Source organism: Squalius cephalus (genome assembly GCF_949319135.1).
Source record: "Squalius cephalus genome assembly, chromosome: 16".
NCBI classification, from domain to species: Eukaryota; Metazoa; Chordata; class Actinopteri; order Cypriniformes; family Leuciscidae; genus Squalius; species Squalius cephalus.
In genome coordinates, this window is record NC_137137.1 from 5,104,447 (window position 1) to 5,125,307 (window position 20,861).

The 20,861-nt window shown below is 37.3% G+C and overlaps 1 protein-coding gene across 2 annotated transcripts in view; it reads left to right on the forward strand.

Moving 5' to 3' along the window:
* The first annotated feature begins 1,834 nt into the window (after positions 1 to 1,834).
* The window catches only part of ccdc120a (coiled-coil domain containing 120a), a 47,323-nt gene continuing 28,296 nt past the window's right edge, over positions 1,835 to 20,861 (forward strand). The window contains exon 1 of one of the 2 annotated variants that reach the window (XM_079897181.1): positions 1,835 to 2,035. The gene's annotated coding sequence lies outside the window, so the exon portion shown is untranslated. Of the gene's footprint in view, positions 2,036 to 18,693; positions 19,043 to 20,861 lie in introns of those variants that run through there. The other variant, XM_079897180.1, reaches the window with a different exon arrangement.

Below are 20,861 nucleotides of genomic sequence, written 5' to 3' on the forward strand. Positions count from 1 at the left end.
AAACCGTTACCTAGTTTTGTACCATTCCGATGAAGTAAAAATAATAATAATAATAATAATTGTCAAAAATGAACAAACAGCACCAGAGGGTTAAATTGATTTAAAAATGTCTTCAGGTTTCACTGTAAAATATTATATGATCAATAAGTTATGACAACACTTGTTTTTACATTGCTTTAACTCATCAAAAGAAGTTAAGCAATTTTCTACTTTTTTATATAAGTTATACAAGATTCAACTAATTTTTTATTATGTCAGCTTGATGTAGCCTAATTTAAGTTGAAATGACTTAAACATCCAAGTTGATTGTAGGCTACTTAACAATTTAAGGCAGCAACTTTTTTTTTTTTTAACGGTGATGCAAAAGTTCAAAAATAGTTAACACATGATGCCAACTTAAAGTAAAATCACAGATAGTTTTTAATGAATTAATGAATGAATTTTGACTAAATAAAAGGCCATTAATCGTTTGGAAACTACATGTAGACTATAATAGGCCTATCATTGCTATTTTTTTCTCTTCATAGGCTACTTTAGGAAAGGGTGCCTCACAAAAGGATCTTCATATTTTGAGTTTGAAAACCCCTGATGTATCTCAGTTCTTGCCATTTTTACACTATTCCACAAGGGGGACTCATTCTCTTTCTCTTTTATTTAGCGCTCGCATGTAAACGCACACATAGCCTATGCTTATGAATGAATATTTTTCAAGAGACTCTTTACCGCTTTCTCGAAAGACTTGACAGTCTCTACTATGAATGACAAAAATGTATATTTCTTTACCTATTTGCTGTAAATCTGAGACACCTGCAGCCAGTTCCTATGGGTTGAGCAGAGAGAGAGAGAGAGAGAGAGAGAGACACTCATTCATGGTGTTGTGGATTGATCCTGAATGAGCTGCTTTGTTTCCATACGGAAGTGCCAGGAAAGTGACCCCAGTGGCCTTCCGTCTGATATCTGGCTTTTGCATTCAGTCACAGTCTGATATTCGTGTCTATCTTAACAACGCCAAGTTTAGCTTGTATTGTGCTTTCAGTGGATCTATAGGAATTGCAAAGAATAAAAGGAAGACAGTATAGGCTATATAAGCCAAAATTCACAAACCTTAAACTGTACATTAAAAGAGGCCCCATTTTCATTTGATCATTTCATTGTACCATTATAATATTTTGATATTCTTTTAGCTACATGATCAGTTTGTGGTATTATGACTCATCAACAGCTTTTGATTTTGTGAGCATGATTTCAGGCCTATATTGAGGATGGAAAGCATTAACAAATCAAACCCATACAGGGGAATTGAATGGGAAACTGTGATTTACCCGATTCATAATCTCCAACCAGGCTTTACGGATTACAGCTGCGGTTTAACCCTCGAAATGCCAGATAACGGTACTGGGATATTAGTACTGGATCAAGAACATATATATATATATATATATATATATATATATATATATATATATATATATAAATATATATATATATATATATATATAGGCTATATATATATATATATATATATATATATATATATAAGGATCACACAGAACATTAGCCTTTAAATATGTTTGTGAATTTATATATATATATATATATATATATATATATACGCTTACTTGTATTATATTGTTCTTTATTTTATTGACATATTTTACATTTATATAAATATAGAATAAAATGTTTTTTTTTAAATAAATATTACATATTGATAGATGTGTTAGTGTTTCCAGTACTGTGGCACTGAACGGGTTAAAGCAGAAATGTGGCTGAATTGTGATTGGTTTGGTCGCTGTGTGTAGATCAAGGCAGGATAAAATAACTACAGCCCTTTCAGATGGGGGACGTATAGAGGAGGCTGCTGTGTAAACACAGGGGTGTGTGTTGAAGAACAGCCGAGGATGATGATGATTTGGAAATCAATGAGCAGAAGACAGTCATGCAGCTCAATGAAGGAGTAAAGATGCTCGGGAGATGCGCGTGAGATGATGCAGCGGGACGCACGTGGATGGGAGAGACTCCAGCATCCTCTCAGGTATTAAACGGTCCAGATGTTGTGATTGTGAGGGGGTTAGACTGAACAGCGGCATTGATCCGGTGTTTCGTTGAGGAGATGCTGTGTTTGCATGCTGCACATGGTCTGCAATGCAAAACAAACACATCCGAGAATGAATTCCGCGACTGTTATTCACTTACTGCGGTCTATTATGCGCTGTTATTTACGCACGTGCTGTGTTGCACAAATGTAAAGCTTTATTTCTTTGCGTGCGTTATTTCTGAATTTGTGAACGACTAAACATTTTTATTCTGTGTAGGCTATAGACACACTGATGCGTATTGACATTTCTTCTGTTTTGTCGCTGTTCTGTTTTTAACTATATTTTTTTATATATACAAACGTTTATTTTTATGCATTGTACAGCCTAATGCTGTATAAGATCTCATCAAAGATCTCAGTGCGGTTGGCAGTGTTTGGAGATGTAAAGTGTCCTCGCCCCAGATTCACGCGCAGGATCAGGTACATTAATGGGGTCACCTCATCACGTTAATTGTTGTGATAATTCATTGTATAATAATATAATTCATTATGTTAGTGTGCTAGAGTGAAAGTGTAACTTGATGTATGCAGTGTTTGGACATTGAAACGCGTGGGAATGTTCAGTTGCTCTTGTGCGGAGACTTGGGCGTGTTCAAATTTCATCCGCACGCACTTTTCAGCGTTAATGTTTATTATGGCACACTGTACTGATTTTCCTCTGAGCCTGGTTATTAAGCTTCTGCTAATAACTTTATCTTATATATATAGATCTTATTATCTTATATATAAAGGCTACATATTAGACGTATGTGTAGCTACTATAATTTTTTTGAGAAATACAAATATATAAATATAAAAATATAGATGTGTAAATTGGGCAGGCTCCAGCACATATAGTCAAAGGGAGACATTGAAAATCCAAATGTAAAATTACAAATTCTACCTATTGATTATTTGCCATGCATATTACTAGATTATTGGGGGTTTATAGCCTACTTATAAAGCACATATTAATGCCCATATAAGCAATATATTAATAAGCAAAAATTAGGAGTTTATTGAGGCAAAAATCATAGTTAATAGTTAGTTAATTGTGTAACTATATCTAAACTATTCTTTGGCTGCCTTGCATGCACTACTGTTTGGTCCTGGAAATATAATTTTAAGCACAATTCCCATCTGTGAGTTTTAAGTAACTCATGATAAACTAAAAGTGGACATACTTTTTTCCACATATTTTTAAAAAAATATCTGGAGGTTGTTTTGCTGGATCCATGCATCTGAAATGTTCTGCATCAGCCCAGTTGAACTTTATGAAACATGCAACTAGACCTTATGTTTCTCCTAGATATTTTTCTAGACTTTTATGATACGGTAAACCCTCTGCTATAACATAAATATTTAAAGTCTCCCTCTCAGATATGTAAAACAGTGTCATGTGAAAGCAATAATACCACTTAACGTCTAATACGTTATGACTCACTCCTCAGCTTGGGGAGCCACGGAGCCAAAATCTTAGCCCATTATCCTCTTTACAGATCATAAGTGTAATCACAGGATTACGCTGAAGGGGAGAGAAAGAGCAGCTCTGAATGTGCAATCTGGGTTATGCCGCTGTAGGGGTGAAAAGGTCTCCCTGAATATAATTCTGCTAACCTATATTAAAAGGAGCGCTTACCACTAATCTATATCTTTCTGGCCTTATGAAAGGGGGTGTGTGGATTTGTGCAGTTGGCGAACCTATTATATAGGCCAAACATGTGGGTGAGGTCTGGCAGTGGTCCGGAGGAACCTGCGCCTCTGCGTTTTTAGCTGGGGATTGGTTTATGTTTGGCTACTATAGGAAATCTAGAGCAGAGGATGCTGGAAACTTTGAAGGACAGGTGGATTTGCAAAAATGGGGCATTTATATTAGGCAATATGGGATGTAAGAAGCCAGATGAGGATAGGAGGAGGACAAGAATAGACTAGATTCTTATAGTCTCTGAAGAAAAAGTTGATGTTCGCCTGTGCAATTCTCTCAGGTGCAATGCTAACGTGTTCTGGGCGGTTGCTAGGGTGTTCTGGTACGATTCCCAGCATACTGAAAAAAGTTAGTTCACTAAAAAAATTAACATTCTGTCATAATTTACTCACCCTCATGTCGTTCTAAACCTGTAAGACTTTCATTCATCATTCAGAACACAAATTAAGATATATTTAATGAAATCGGAGAGCTTTCTGTCCCTCCATTGACAGCTACGCAACTACCACTTTGACACTTCAGAAAGTTCATAAAGAGATCGTAAAACTAAATCAAATGAATTGAGCAGTTTAGTTTTGATCGCTTTATATGATGAACAGAATGTATTTAGGCTTTTATTCACATTTAAACTTAATCAATGCACACATCAGATATGGTAAAGAGAAGCTCAAGCATGTTCGCTTGACTTGTGAGAACCAATGAGGTTCATTCCTGTGTTACGCAGCACGTTTGAGCTTCTGCAAGAACCAATGAGGTCTTGTGTTACGCAGCACGTTTAAGCTTCCGAATTAAGCTTCTGTTTATGTTTGCTGATCAATGTTTATATGTAAATAAAAGCCTGAATTCAATCTGTTCATCATATTAAGCGATCGAGTCTCTTCAGAAAATTTGGACTAAACCGGACTTAATTCATATGGATTAGTTTTACGATCTCTTTATGAACTTTTTGAAGTGTCAAAGTGGTAGTTGTGTAGCTGTCAATAGAGGGACAGAAAGCTCTCAGATTTCATTAAAAATATCTTCATTTGTGTTTCGAAGATGAACGAAAGTCTTATGGGTTTGGAACGACATGAAGGTGAGTAAACAATGGCATTTTTGGCTGAACTGACCCTATAGAGCAACAGGAGTATCAATGTTTTCCTTAAAGAAACAGAACAAAGGGGATATAGACAGATCAAGAAAAGCTAACAGTAGAGATCAGAGGTGAGGAGAGAAAGAGTTTGTTTGTGGAGTATAACTGGAGCAGTCTTTAACCTCACATTGTCTAATTAGACATTCAGAGCAGAGCGGCCCGTACCACTGGAGGCAGTGAATATTTTCAACTCAGTCTAAATCAAAGTTGCCTCTATCCCCGTCTCATCCCTTTCCCAGCCAGGATGTGCTATAGGAAAGAATGTGGGTTGCTTCGTGCATAATAAAGAGATTCTTAAAGCGAAGGTGCGTAGCTTAGCACTAACTACAAGGGCGCGCAAAAGTACTTTACCCCACAGCCAGAGTGGAGCCTCGAGGGAAGCGTAACGTTTGCCCGCTCAAGAGGGTTGTTGGAGATAAAGGCGTCAGCGTCAGTGCCAGGGTGTCAGTGACAGACCTCGGTCAACACTCGGGCTGCGTCTCTCGCTCTCGGCTCAGTTTAATGAGTTTGTAATCACTCTCATGTCAGAAGGATGCTTGTGCCCTGGAGGGTTGGACGGTGTCGGCACAGAAGGAGCGCTGGAATTCATTCTGCTGAGACTCACGCTGTGCCGCTGCGCTGTTATTGAAATATGAAGGCTTATGAGCGATCCAAAAAGAAAAGAACACCTAAACCCCACAAAGGTTATGAAGAGAATTGCACAAATATTTGCCATACTTTCTGAAGAACAATAAATACACCTTTAGTCTCCCGTGTGCAAGAGAGAGAGAGAGAGAGAGAGAGAGAGAGAGAGAGAGAGAGAGAGAGAGAGAGAGAGAGAGAGAGAGTGAGTAATCTGAACCAGCTCTATAGGAATCGGACAGTATGAAAACAGCTCACGCTGATCCAGGAAACCTCGTATAGAAAGTAAATGATCGGTTAGAGATGGATGAAATCTGCTTTTCTACCCATTTTCCCAGTTGTTCATGTGATGGTGGTGGAAGATGTTGTTTTAAACAAAGAAAATGATGAAAACTCACAAATCTTTGGGATAAAGTTCACAACATGGTCATGGTGGATTTCTTCATTCATTCTACCTTTATTTATTTATTTATTTATTCCCTGTAACTTTTATGTGTGTATGTTTGTTCCCTCTACCATTCATTCATTCATTTATTCAATCATTCATTCATTCATTCATTCATTCATTCATTCATTCATTCATTCATTCTACCTTTATTTATTTATTCCCTCTACCTTTTATGTATGTTAGATCCCTCTACCATTTGTTCGTTCGTTCATTCATTCATTCATTCTACCTTTAATTATTTATTCCCTCTACCTTTAATGCATGTATGTTTGTCTCTTCCATTTGTTTGTTTATTTATTTATTTATATAAGCCTTCTTCCTTTAAAGTTTAAACACACACACACGCACACACACACGTTGATGGTTTGAAAAATATTGTCATATTTTGTATGAAAATGTAATGTTTTGTTGTTGTCCATACAATCAATGAATGTCAATATGGTTCAGTGTAGTTTGAACCCCAACGTTCTTTAAAAATATTTTGCGTAGTGGTTTGTTCAAGAAAGAAATTCATACAGGTTTGGAATATCATGAGGATCAGTAAATGATTACAGAATTTTCATTTTTTAGATGAACTATCCCTTTAAAATAAATGCAAACGAGGCTGCGAGAGGCAGATCTGGAACTGTCTGGTTTTTCTTCTAAGGGTTTTACTCTTGTGTATGTTTGATGGTGATCAAAGCCAGCAAAACGTTGAAAATGTCTTTGAAAAAAAGCAGCCTTGTTTTCATTCACATCAAATTAAATATGTCAACACTGTGGAGATCAAGAGATAAAGTTAATATTTACAGTATAGGCTAGCTAAACCTCAATCAACAGATTTAAAACATATTTGCTGATACTGAGCGATCGTCTTAATCTTTTAAACTGGCGTGATGACCTTCACACCTCCTAAATAAGATCGGATTCACACAGACATATGGGATCCTCTTAGAGACTGTCATAACATACATGACTATCAATGCTTTGAGATTAATTTTTTATGTGGTTGGTGTGCACTCAGCATAAAATCACTTGCCTTGACTAACTTACATGTATATTCAGTCGTATTGCTGATTGAAGTGTTAAATTATTTCCCTGTAGGTCAGATTAAATACAGACGGTTTTCTCCTGAAAAAAGAGCCTGTTATCTCCTCTAGACTTTAGGAGATCTCAGTAAGGCCTCAACATTTCACAAGTCCAAATCTCTGAGCTATTGCTATCCACAATTATTTTATAGTTATGGACTATTACTGTAGGCCAACAATTGTGTTTAAGGAAGTTTGAGGAAACGTTTGAGACAGTGTTGATACTTAAACCAAATGAGAAGTCTCCTGAGATATGAAAAAGCAACCTTTGAGCAATGAAATTGTCCACTAAGTTATGATCAATGCATCTTTCTTTGTTCTGAACTTCAGTGTTTTAAAGTCATGTTGTCACGTGTGGGTTCAGGAAGACAGAAGAATCAAGTTCCAACATGACATTTAATGATAAATATCCACAAGGAAGGCAAACAAGCAGGGTAACGGTGATCAGACAGAGAATGAATGTGAGGGACCAACTTATAGTAAACACAAATGAGGATGATTAATAGAACATAGCTGACACATATGAACTAATAATGAGGAGCGGGAAAACTGAACAAAGGAACACATGATGAAAACTAACTAAAAGTCCATGATAGTGAAACTAACTGAACATAATGTGACATGTCAAGTCACCTTTATTTATATAGCGCTTTGTAAAATACAGATTTATTCAAAGCAGCTTTACAGTGATAACAGGAAAATGACGAACACGGCGTGATTATGATTCGGCCTGCATCACAAGTCAGAAATCAGATTAGATGTTGAATGATGTTTCAATGAATATTTGGCTGCAGGTTTACTTTTAATAATGTAAGAACTGAGAAGCATCTTTTCCATAGTCAATAATCTGGTGTGAAATACTAGAGACAAAAGCTCGGTGCAGGCTCTGTTGTCTAAATGCTGTTTTAGGGGATCAGCTGATGGATGTGTGTGGTGTAGAGTTTAGAAGATTAGTGGCTTTCAAAGGCTTTTCCCACGTCCTCTAGAGCATTAACTCCTGAAGGACAGCGCTGTGCTTCAAAACCTGCACTTAACTCTGTCTGTTTGGGTAACTGGAGGTTTGAAGCTGTGAGTTTTCACCCCAACATTAGCTAAAGCTTGCTGGAACTTCTCTACAGATGATTGTGGAACACCTGATGCATAGCCATTAACAATATATAATTATATATAAAAAGTATTCAGCACGGAAATGTGTATATACTCATTTTTTAAATATATATTTTACATTTTTTAAATGGTTTGTTATTGTTGTTAAACTGTGATTCTACACCCTGAATGCACACATGATCATTTCAGTCCTGAATGTTTGGGTAATTTACGTGGATGGATGGATGGATGGATAAAGACCTATATCTACATATACATACACAAACATACACACGCTGTATATAGTACAGACTGCACTCTACACAGGCATAGGAGAAAGTATTTAAACATTCAAACATCACTCAGTTCATGTTTCATTGAGTAACGAGTAATGTACAGTAGCATGCATGTAATGTGCTGGTCAAAATGGTTTATGTTTCTTTTAAATTCATCTATTTTCCACTTAAAGGACAACAAGAGTCCCTCCAGAGTAATCCTTTGACTGATGGGCGTGTTGGACACAAACTGACTCCTGCAGCTCTCCTGAAAGCCTCATGGGATAGAAAGAAGGGCAGTGTTCAAAGAAATCAGCCGAGTGAGGCAAATTGAGGAGACAGTTTGGAAGGCAGTGTGGCCAATGGCTACGACCGCTCAGGCGAATTTAAAGTGACCTGTCCGTCCTCCGAAAGGGGGTGAACTTTTTGTGAGCGGACATCCTCAAACGTTACTATTCGAGCACGTTCCCTGAGTAAATTCACTTTGCAAGGTTGGCATTTTTGCGCGCTTTGGCCAGTCCGAAGGCCCCGTTGCTATGCCGAACATGAATTCGACCCCATCGGTTCAGCGCAGACATCTGGATGAGAGTCAGTCACCCAAACATGACGGTGACGGCCCAGATCCGCCCTCCCTGTGCCAGCACCCCAGGGGTGAAAGGTTATTGGCTGCGCAGTCAGAGCTGCCAGCCTGCGATATGCCACTATTTTTAGTAGGGGATTTTTCGCGTTGTTGCCATGCAGCGGTTGCACTCCCGATCACTCTCAGCTCAATGTGTTGTTCCTGCTCATTGTGCAGTTTAGCTCACTGAGAGTCGCGGCGCTGTGATGTCGAACTGTGACGGATCTCTGAGCTTCACTCGAGCAGAAAAATGTAGGTCATGTTATAAAGCAAACACCTAGAGAGGCAGACGGAGAGAGCAAGAGACTGGCTATAAGGCATTAAAACCTACTCCAGCATGCACATTTTAAAGATGTTTCCTAACTTGCCGTTGGCTGGAGCCTCCACAGCCAGCCAGTGAACGAGCAGGAGCAGGACGGGGGTGTGACTGTAGCGGGGCAAGAAAACCTCACAAAAGCGTTGCAGTGGTGTCAAGGACGGGCTGCCTGTTAGAGAAGGAATGAGCACAGTTATAAAGCCCTCAGAAAATGGAAAGTGTAAAACAAAGCATCCCTGGGCCTCCAGATATAAAGAGATGCTGTTATGTCTTCGTCACGTGCTCTGACTTGGACGACCCTGTCCTTGCTTCCTCCGTTTGCAAAATGTGTTATGTGTGGCCTAAGCGTGACCTCAAGCGAGTTTTTCAGTCCTGAATACTATATATGTTGCAGTCATTATAATAATATAGAATTAAATTTGCATATATTCAGGATATATATATACTGTATATAAATATATATGTGCTGTCAATCAATAAAATTATTTTTTTCTGTAATTAATCGCGATTAACCACAATTAATAAAAAATAATATACATTTTTTTTATCTGTTTTTATATTGTAATAATTTCACATTTATTCTCCAAATGAATGTAGAAACAACATAAAGTAGCTTATATTTTGAATATTTGTTTAATGGCATCTTTTTATGAAAGAAGGCATCACCGATACCAATACTGCTACTGATGTCTCTATGAAATTGATTTTTCCCCCCTCAATTTTAGCATTATAGTATAATTGAAAGCTTACATTTTTTAACATTCATTAGGCTTTAAATTATATAAAAACTTCTAATTTAAGTGAACTTAAAACCTTTACCTGTGCCCTTCAATATGTCATTGCTATATATATACATATCATTGCTATGCATATATACTGTATTATATATGTGTATGTATTAAAATATAATACATTTATATTTATTATATTTTCATGGTATTTTATGTTATTATAAGGGTTGTATGTTTGTATGCTATGTTTTTTTGTCTGTTGTTGTGAATTTCTGTTGTGATTTGCTCTAATTTTCCAGCATAACAATCATATACTTACATTTAATTATTATGAACAATTAATTGAATTAAATTCTCTAGCTGTAGCATGTTTCTGTAAAAGATTAATTATAAGCAATTAATTTCTCTTGGCACATGTAGCATAGACTGTGGAGACTCATTGTTTCTGTGAATTAGTCTCAGAGTGAAGACAGGTGGTGATCTATTTTTAAACGCCCTTCTGAGCATGTTCTGATTTTAGGATTGTTCACACCTTTATGAAGCGCTGCAGTGAGGTTGTTGTAATGCTTCTCCTTGCCACAAACGGCGCACTTGCACATCAAACCCCAGTTGCACACACACAAACACATTTCACTTGATATTGGGCTCTTTCTGAACATTTTTAGTTTCTCTCAGGTGCATCAAAACAATAAATAGGATTTAGCATAATTCCAGATCCAGATGCATATTATAGTCCAATAGTCCATACCACAAATGTTAGGTGTGGGAATCAGCAGCAGCCTGATGATACAATATTATATTAATATGTGGGTCACGATATCGTAATATCGTAAAACTGTGACATATCGCAGTCATTTTTTACTCCATTTTTCAGGTTTATCTGCTGTAGACTACAATGCTTAGTGTAAGAGGAGGCTTGTTTTCCCCTCCATTTTCTGTGCTGTGGCCTATACCTTGAGATTTTACAGCACTGCAGCACATCATTCTGTCTTTGGCTGTTTATCACGCCTGCATTTCAGGAGGTTGCTCATATACTATAATCTGTCCATTCTTGGCAGGCGTAATATTCCATGTATCCATCACAGTGTGAAAAGCTTTACACCCCATTATCAAAATCTGTCCTGCCTTGTGTTTTGGACACTCTCCAAGGACATCCAAACAACATACAGAATAAAGCATCACAGATGACCTGGCAATACTTCTCATTGTGATTCGTATATCTAAGATCTTATATCATTCAGTTACATAAAACATTCATTTCACTCTTTGGGACCAAACCACAAACCTAAGGTTTTATTATTGATGCTTGTGTAACCGGTCTCGACTCGAACCGGGGTCTCTGGACCGGGAGTGAGGTTTGCATGCACAGCTCTTACTGGCCTACATCCGTTACATTTGCTAAGGTATTTCCTCGGATATAAGACTGCAAAACAAGCCTTTTATTGCATTTGTTGTTAGCCTACCTTGATGGCTTAGGTTTTGTCGACTGATATCTTAGTTATTCGCTCTTATATAATCAACAGTGCTGTTGATATGATATGTTCCCCCTACTGATGCCCACGGAGCTCTTATGAAGACTGTGGGAGCTACAGGTCTTAACAAGTTAAAAGAGTGGTGAAGTGTTTGGGTTATTTTTCAGAGGTTATCTCAGCTTCCCTCATAAGCCACAGCTGTTCAGTCTTTCTGAAGCACACAAACACAAGCAGATTGGGATTAAAGCACATGGGTTTGGCTATTTCATCTCATCAAAGTGCATAAGAACCATATAACACCATTAACATCTCGACTTCTAATATTTTAGCGGTGACTCATGAATGCCAGATGCTGTTGAAACACTTCCCAATAAACCACTTACCTATGTGAAGCCTCATGCTGGTTGTTTCCAAATATTAGACCAAAGGCCCGTTTATGATTGGATTTCATAGGGGAAACTGCGAAAATGTGAGTCTTTGTGCCACTCAGTGGGCGTAACCGCAGTCACTCCGGCTGACGGTGACGTCACGCACATACCCTCTATAGGTCAGAGGTCATTAGACTCATATACGGCTGTTACCGGAATCCAGTGATTATAGTTTATAAAGTTATAAATATAGATATTTTTCTCACAAAAACGCATCGCTTCGTTTCAGAAGGCCTTTATCAACCGTCTGGAGCCGTATGGATTTTTATGATGGTTGGATGCGTTTCTTTGGGTTACAAAATCTATGCTATTCACTCCCATTATAAAGCTTGGATGAGCCAGGATATTTTTTTATATAACTCAGATTGTGTTTGGCTAAAAGAAGAAAAAAGTCATATACACCTATGATGGCTTGAGGGTGAGTAAATTATGGGATAATTTTCACTTTTGGGTGAACTAACGCTTTAAAGGACAGTCGGACACATACACACGGCAGCCATTGTAAGTCCACATTTGCCATTTGGGACAGGGCCATAGTTGTGGTGTGGACTAAACTTAAACATTTATCGTTATCATCCTTAATACTGTGCGATTATGATGTGGATGTGTGATAGTCTAGAGATGTGAGCTTGATAAGTTGGCACTGCAGCAGCGGGTGGTGGAGGGGGTGAGGAAAGGACACGCTGTTTGGATTTTTCTGCTTGGCAACTCGAGCCCCTCCCGCTCGGATTCAAAGCGGAGCGAAGAGGGGAATGTATGCTGTTTGAAGCTCTGCTCACAAGTCTACGCCGACTCCTGACGGGATCACACGCACAATCGCCGAGAGCCAGAGCCAGAAATTCTTCCAGGGCAGTGGGGCACTGCATGAAATAATAATCAAAACACTTAGATGAAAAATAGTCTGTGGCGGAGACTGCTGTGGTGCTGACAGGGGCTTTAATCAGAGGAAATTAATATATTCAAACAGTCTCACTGTAGACACAGGCTAAAGTTTCTATTGTGCTAGAGCAGAAATGGTCTTTAGCAGTGGTTCTCGACTTATTTTGCTCATCATGATTCAGTACCCAGATTTTGTGAAGTTGTGAGACTCACCCTTAAAATATGACTTAAAATTAGTAATTGGTCCAGTATTGGTCCAGTAATATTCAAAATTATTATGTGTCATGGGCTAAATAGGAAAGTTAACTAGTTTCTAATCATCTCTTTCTCAGTGCACAAAACAAACTGTGGTCAGCACAATCCATGCTTATCCTCGTTGCAAGTGAACTGGTATTTAATGTAGCCTGGGATTTTTTTCTAGTTTGTAGACACTCTTACGGACTTGGAAGAATGTATGTTTGTGTTTTGTCGCAGGACAGGCAGTTCATCAAGCGGTTCATGACTTTAAGAGGAAATAGAGGAAGCTTTGCTCAGGGATGTTCGCATGACCGTACGCTTGTCTGTCATCCATTGTGGAGTGGCGTCCGGTTGAGGGCAAGAACATCTTCAACACCACAATCCCAGAGACTCCATGAGATCTGGACTCTTTTACACTTCTAGAATAAGGTTAACAGATATGCACATTGTTGAAGTATTTAGTACAAATATCCAGAAGTGCAAAATGTATTTAGCATGTATGCAGTATGTGACCCTGGACCACAAAACCAGTCACATGGGTCCATTTTTTTTAAATTGAGATTTATACATCAACTGAAAGCTTAGGATAGGACAGTATTTGGCCGAGATACAACTATTAAATATATGAAAATCTGGAATCTGAGGGTGCAAAAAAATCAAAACATTGAGAAAATCGCCTTTAAATTTTTATGTTTGCGATTGTGCTGTATCACTCTCACAAATAAATGCTTTATATATTTACGGTAGGAAATTTACAAAATATGTTCATGGAACATGATCTTTACTTAATATCCTAATGATTTTGGGCATAAAAGAAAAATCGATAATTTTGACCCATACAATGTATTGTTGGCTATTGCCACAAATATACCCGTGCGACTTGTGACTGGTTTTGTGATCAAGGGTCACATATGTACACCATATATCACATCACCGAACAGAATTGTAAAAAAATTACTTGTTTTTACAGTTTCTTCGGCTGTTGCTGAGGTGCGGTGAGTGGTTGCCAGGGTGTTGCTATGCATTTTCGTCCACCAGGGGGCAATCTTTGTAAGTAAAATAGCTTAGAAATGTAATCATTCACATAGAATTGTTTATTGTCAAAAGAGCCACACTGTGTCGGCACAGTAAAGTGGGATAGGAGAAGGTATTTTAACATTGAAAGTTACATACCTGTTAAGTATAGATCACTGAACTCTTAACAGTAATCATAGTGCTTTAACCACAGATAAACCCACCACTCCCCCCACAGTGAGCGTGAAGCTGTGGATTAGAGTAGAGGAGCATTTAGAGTTTGGTTTTTCTGCCCAGATTACTCCTGGAGAGGTTTTAGAGAAAGAAAGAAGGAGAGAGGAGCGAGCCAATTGGCGTGAAACTAAAAGAGAAGCGTTAAATATGTCAGAATCAGCTGTTACTCCATGATCTTCCTCCTACGATGCCTGGCCACTGTGAAGCTATTGTCTTAGACTCCTTAAATCTTCTGTGTTCTTATGAAAACTCACTCAGACATCAAAGAGGTGTGAGTGTGTGTGTGTGTGTGTGTGTGTGTGTGTGTTTAAATCCGCTAAAAAATGCAGCATGAAAACAACACTTTATATATAGTCTGTTCTTAGGATGTGGTGTACCACTATATGAATAATTAAAGTCCTTTACACATCATTAAGCTTTGGGATTTAGATTTTATAATAAGCAGTTAGTGTCTGCAACGCTCATAGGCCTGGAAACATATTTTGATTCATCCAATGCCAACGCTTAAGGAGTGCCACTGAAAATCCCTCCGAGCCCGTCTCTTTCAGTGAATGGATGGGCACGAAGTCGTCAATCTGTGGTTCTCAGATGTGGAGAGTTGAGATCGTGCTTTGACCGCTGGTCCGTTTTATGTTGGGGTTCTGAATGGGCAGCTGTTGGGTTTAAGGTCACTCCCTTTGGGCAGCATTTGTGGCCTTGGCTAATGGCAAACACCTGTGAAAGTCGGGAGGGGGGTGGAGAGCATTTATGTCACGATTTGTTAAACAGATGGCAAACATCTTCCTTTGGCTGTCCTGATCACCACAGTTCATTTTGACTGTGCCAGATTTTCTCTCCCGCTTTTTTATTTATTTGTATAGCACTTTTCACAATATACGCTTCAAAGCGGCTTTACAGAAAATCATGATGTTGGTGTTTATAATATCTTAATCTCTTCATTCCTTATAGTCGTATTAAGCTGATTAGAGTTGTGCGATAATAAAGTTTACATTTTGTGACAAGCAATCAAGCAGTTGAGATTTGCTGTATATATATCACCCTATACACAAGTATGCTGTTTCAGGATAAAGGTAGATATATCCAACTTTACATAAAGAGCTGCTGGGCAATAATATAGTTTACCTTTTGTGATACTATAAATAATGAAGTAGTTGAGATTATGGTATATATGAAGAGTTCAGATGCAAAAGCCTCTAAGTGCCATCTGAAATTTTCTTATAGAATGATCATTTTTATCAAGCTCGTATATTTAAGTTCAGTAATTTCACTTAAATGACAATTAATAGGTAATCTTCATTGCCATTTAAGTGAAATTATTGAATTTAAATATACGAGCTTGATAAAAATGATCATTCTATAAGAAAATTTCAGATGGCATTTAGAGGCTTTTGCATCTGAACTCTTCATATATATTGCTTTATGTGAGTATACTGCATGTACCTGGATAAAGTTGGATATGTACATGTACATGAACTGTATATCCAACTTTATAAATAGACCTGTGCAGTAATATAGTTTACATTTTGTGATGATTTTAAAAAAAATCAAGCAGTTGAGATTTACTCTATAGTAGTTATACCGCTTTACCTGAGTGTATTGTATGTATCCGGGTAAGGTTGGATATACCTATATTTTCTTACTTATATTATTTGTTAAGAACAATAACTATTTCTACTTTTTTTTATTTTAAAGGAATGCTCTGGGTTAAATATAATAATATTGACAAAAAAAAGATTAATGATTATTTGCAGTAATGCACTTACAATGGAAGTCTATAAGGAATGTCTTTTCATGTAGAAATCTGCTACTATTTTTTAGTGCAATTTTTTTTTATATATATGTCGGTTTATGTGAGGTAGTTAAGAAGTTAGTTACAGATATGCATAATTACAGGAATGTTTTTATTATTAAATATGAATTATTAAACGACTATGAACAGGTGAATATGAAGAAAAAGTGTTTCATAAGTTTAAGGTTTGCTAAAACCTGGCCACAAATTCAAAATCACAGAGATTTATGTTTATAAATCGTTATTTTTTATTATCATACATTTTAATAAGGGTAATATATGTCAGAATTTTTATATATGAGTGTACATTATGTATGCAGAGAAAGCTGGATACATTTAGTTGCAAGTGTGAGTTAGTAATTCATTATGAGGTGATATGGAAATCTGTAATGTTTTGTTCAGTTTATAACAATTTGATGTAGTTTGAAGTGACAAGCCTATTTTAACATTACTCCCATAGTGCAAAGTCTTGCCTTATTGACTTTCATTAGTAAAATGCAGTTTTCTTAGAAGTTGGGCCGGAAATATCAAAGTGCTTGTCCTTTTTATTTTTATTTGTGAGTTTTGTATCATGCTGTGCATTTAAAATGCATACAAATTTTGTTGTTGTTGACTTTTTAGGAGTAAACTAGCATAGAGTTTTTTTTTTTTTTTGTTCAAAATTACAGACATGCACAATTCTTTTTTTCTTTTGACCTTAAGAGTGTGTACTGTATGTTGCATTAGTTTGATCATTTCAGACTGTAAATTGACATGTTGATTTGAGCTTTCTGTAATGGTTAATTGGATAAGAGCGAGCCAGGAGCCATGACACTGCAGACAGCGGTGTGGTATTGTCAGTCTCATTAGGAGGAGACGGTTGTTCTGTCCTGTGGAGTGATTGATGAAGAGGCAGAGGGGTCTGGTCCCAGCAGGGTTTCTAACTCTCTCTCTCTCCTTCACCGGGACGCGTTGCGAGAATGTTCTTGCGGAGAATTCCAGGAAGGGCAGGAGAAGCACTTTGTTCTGATCCCCAGCTGAACTTCCCTTCATTGAAATCCTCACGCTCAAATTAAACTGCAGCACTGATGTAAATCCCAGACGACGAGGCTCTCCTATACAGCAGAAGAGCTTCTCTCGCTAACCAAACTGACCATTAGAACCCAAGTCATCTTTAATCCTGCCTCACTTCATGTCTAATTATATGGGCGGACTAAGTCAAGTATAAAGTTACTGGATAAGATCAAAACGTCTAATTAATGGATTAAAGGCAGAAAACTTGCTCACAAAATCCTTTTATGAAATGTTAACTATGGATCACTGATATCAGGGTCTTCTCAAATGACTAAAATGCATTTATTTGATATGAATTATATTGCTTTCAATTCTTTCTCATTCTTTAATTTGGCAATGCTGGGCATTTGTCTTTTACTTGTGAAAATCACAAATCACGTTTCTGTTTTCTTAATGTAACAAAGTCCTTTTTACCAAATGGTGCTTGTAGTCAATATATAAAATGAGAATTATTCATTAAAGAGTAAATACAATACAATAAATAAAATATTATAGCTTACCGGCTACAAAAGGAAAAGAGTGCTATGCATACGTTGTCACATTGTCAAATCAAGTTACCTTAAATCAATTGTTGCTCTAATTTTTTTTATTTTTCTTCAGTATATAACATGATTATGTATTATTTACTTTTTTTGTTGCATTTTCAGTGTAATATGAGCCCTGGGCAATTGAAAGGATCAAACTGTTGTTTCATGTAGATGACATCCTTTACATGTGAATAGATATCCTGTCTAGAAGCCAATTGGTTTGCAAATGAAGGCACAGCTCTGTCCCTCGAGGAAACTGAAGGTAGCCGAAACATAGTCTCAGTTTTCACCTCCTAGAGATTACCATGAGGCTGCTGCTGTTCTACTTTCTTTTAGACATCTTTGAAACCCCAAGAGTCATGAGTAATTTAAACACACGTTCAATGGAAAGCACAACAGCTGTGTTGGAGAAATGTAATTGAATTGAAAAGGTAGTTACAGATATGCATAATTACAGGAATGTTTTTATTATTAAATTTGAATTTTTAAACGACTATGAAAAAAAAGTGTTTCATAAGTTTAATGTTAGCTAAAACCTCGCCACAAATTCAAAATCACAGAGATTTATGTTTATAAATCGTTCTTTTTTATTATCATACATTTTAATAACAGTAATATATGTCAGAAGCAATATAAACAAGTTAATTATTTGAACGCAATGTAATTTAATTCAGCTAAACACCTCGATGCTGTCATTAAGAGACGAGAAATGGAGAGTTGAAATCTCCTCAAGTGAATTTACTATGGTGAAGGCTTACCTCATAAATATTAATTTCATTATTCAGTTGTTGCTTGGTAACTTTCCTGTAGCGTCCTGTTACGTAATGTTATTAAATATTTATAATTACAGGCAATGCACAGGTAGGATTCGCTATTTAGCCCTCCTACCAACGGCGCCCTTTCAGCCAATCAGTTCGGCCTATCCGGTGTACGTCATGTTACGTAATTAATATTCATAAACCGAGCCTTTAACACTTACCCCTGCGCGTGCGCTTGGTTCGGTCCGCTCCGCTGGAGTGCGCTGAGTTCAGAGCAAAAATCTGCACCGAAAAGTCGTTGAGACTGAATGGCTCAGCATTGGACTAATAGCTTGTCATTCACACGCAACTTTTCCGTTTTAACTTAGTCAGTGAAATGATTTCATTACTGACAGCTGCTTTTTTTTGGCGTGTTGCTCCTCGAAATTGAGCAAACCAGTTACCGGTTGCTTTACCTGCTCTGACAAGGATAACTCCCAGTCAGACAACTGCTGCATGACACACTGTTACCAGACTGACTTCCCTTTAAACTCATGCAGAAAGGCAGACCAGGACTAAAGATTTAATGTCACAGGTAAGATTTTTAATATAACATATCTATAATAAGCCTGAATGTATTAGAATATTCTCAAATGCATGACACGAAGCCAATTACCATAGGCTATATATTTTTAACATGTTAGTACTATCAAAGTATCATGCAGTACGTTTTTTGTAAAGGGGCTGGATAGCAATATACTATCATGACATTATGACTTCTGTCATAATAACAGCTTGTTGTGATCTTTGTTTTCATTGATGCATAATTAAAGGGTATAATTAAACAGCCTATAAGAGGAGTGGAATGCCTAATAATTGTATTTGGGAATGCCTCATAATTGTATTGTTGTATTTTGCTCTTGAAGTGATTGCTGCTGCTGTTTCTCTCTTAAATAATCACTTTTTACCAGGCATAATATAAAGAGATGATTCATATGTTACAAAGTTTAATGACAGTCCTCTGTTTGCATGGGCATAAGCTCCGGATACATCTGTACAAGAGCATTATAATGCTGAAAATCCAGTCCTTCAGGGAAGAGGATGTGATGACAGGATTATTATTTAATTTATCAGGTGCCCGGCCCCGATGTGTTGTGTCTGTTGGACTAGTTGGACTGTTGGCCAGCAGCACTAACAAGACCTTATGGGACTTGGACTTCACACTGGCTATTTTGAGTGGTTGCACGCGAGAATTTGCTCACCGTTTTCAGGGTGGTGATTTTCACACACAGTATCTTTGTATGGTTTGGTTTGCAGTGAACCTCCTTGAAGATTTATCTTTAAAAAAGACAGAGCTGTTAGACTTTATACTGTCAAATCTTTTGCGAATATTGATCAGTTGACGTAATCTTATCAATTGGCTTTTTGTGTGCAAGAATATTTATTTTTTTTGTTGTTGCACAGAGCAGTCATTGCAATCATATAATTTTTAATCATTTGCGTTTTAGCTGACAAGTATTTTAGCTCGATGAAACTGTCTGTCTGTAAGCCATCACCCCAGGCAAAAAAATAAATAAAAAATAACAACACAGAATTCTGCCAGTGAAGTCTGAGTTGACTTGCCTGGAGTGTCTTGGAGAAGCGTTGTTGCTTTGTGCTGAAGGAGATTATTGAAGTGTTTGAAGAGCTACCTAGAAACCAGCCCCCGTCTGTGACACACACACACACACACACACACACACACACACACACACACACACACACACACACACACACACACACACACACACACACACACACACACACACACACACACACACACACACACACACACACACACACACACTGATAACCTCTTGAGTCCAGGAATAGTCAGTTCATTAAAAACAAGACCAAACAAAACCTTGATTTAATGCATTAAGTCTTTGTAATCAATCAGGTTAATGAATATATATATGTACAACATAACCTCGCTTCACTGTGCTGTCACTTTATTTAACTTCCTGCTCACTTCCTCACTTTAAGCAAATGTTATCCTTCTGAATCTGTGATGTATTTATCATTTTTGTGTCCAAAAAGAATAATTTGCTGAAAATGAAATACTTACTGTGATTAATCTGACAGTGACCCCATAACCTATCAACCCATATTGACTAAATTATTGCTGGATTACTTTTATTTTATTATGTTTTATTAGTAGTGTTTATAAGGCAAGCATCACGGTTACTGTTTCTATACTTAGCGCTATGGATCTGAATAAAATAGTATTTGAACAGGACAGTTTTTCGTCAGGTGTGTGATGTTGTTTTTTTTAATATGTTTTTTTTTTTTTATATTGCCGCCAGCCAATCACTGCATTGCTCATCATGGTTTCCAGTATCGATATATCTGCCCTTTCCAATGAACTCAAGAAC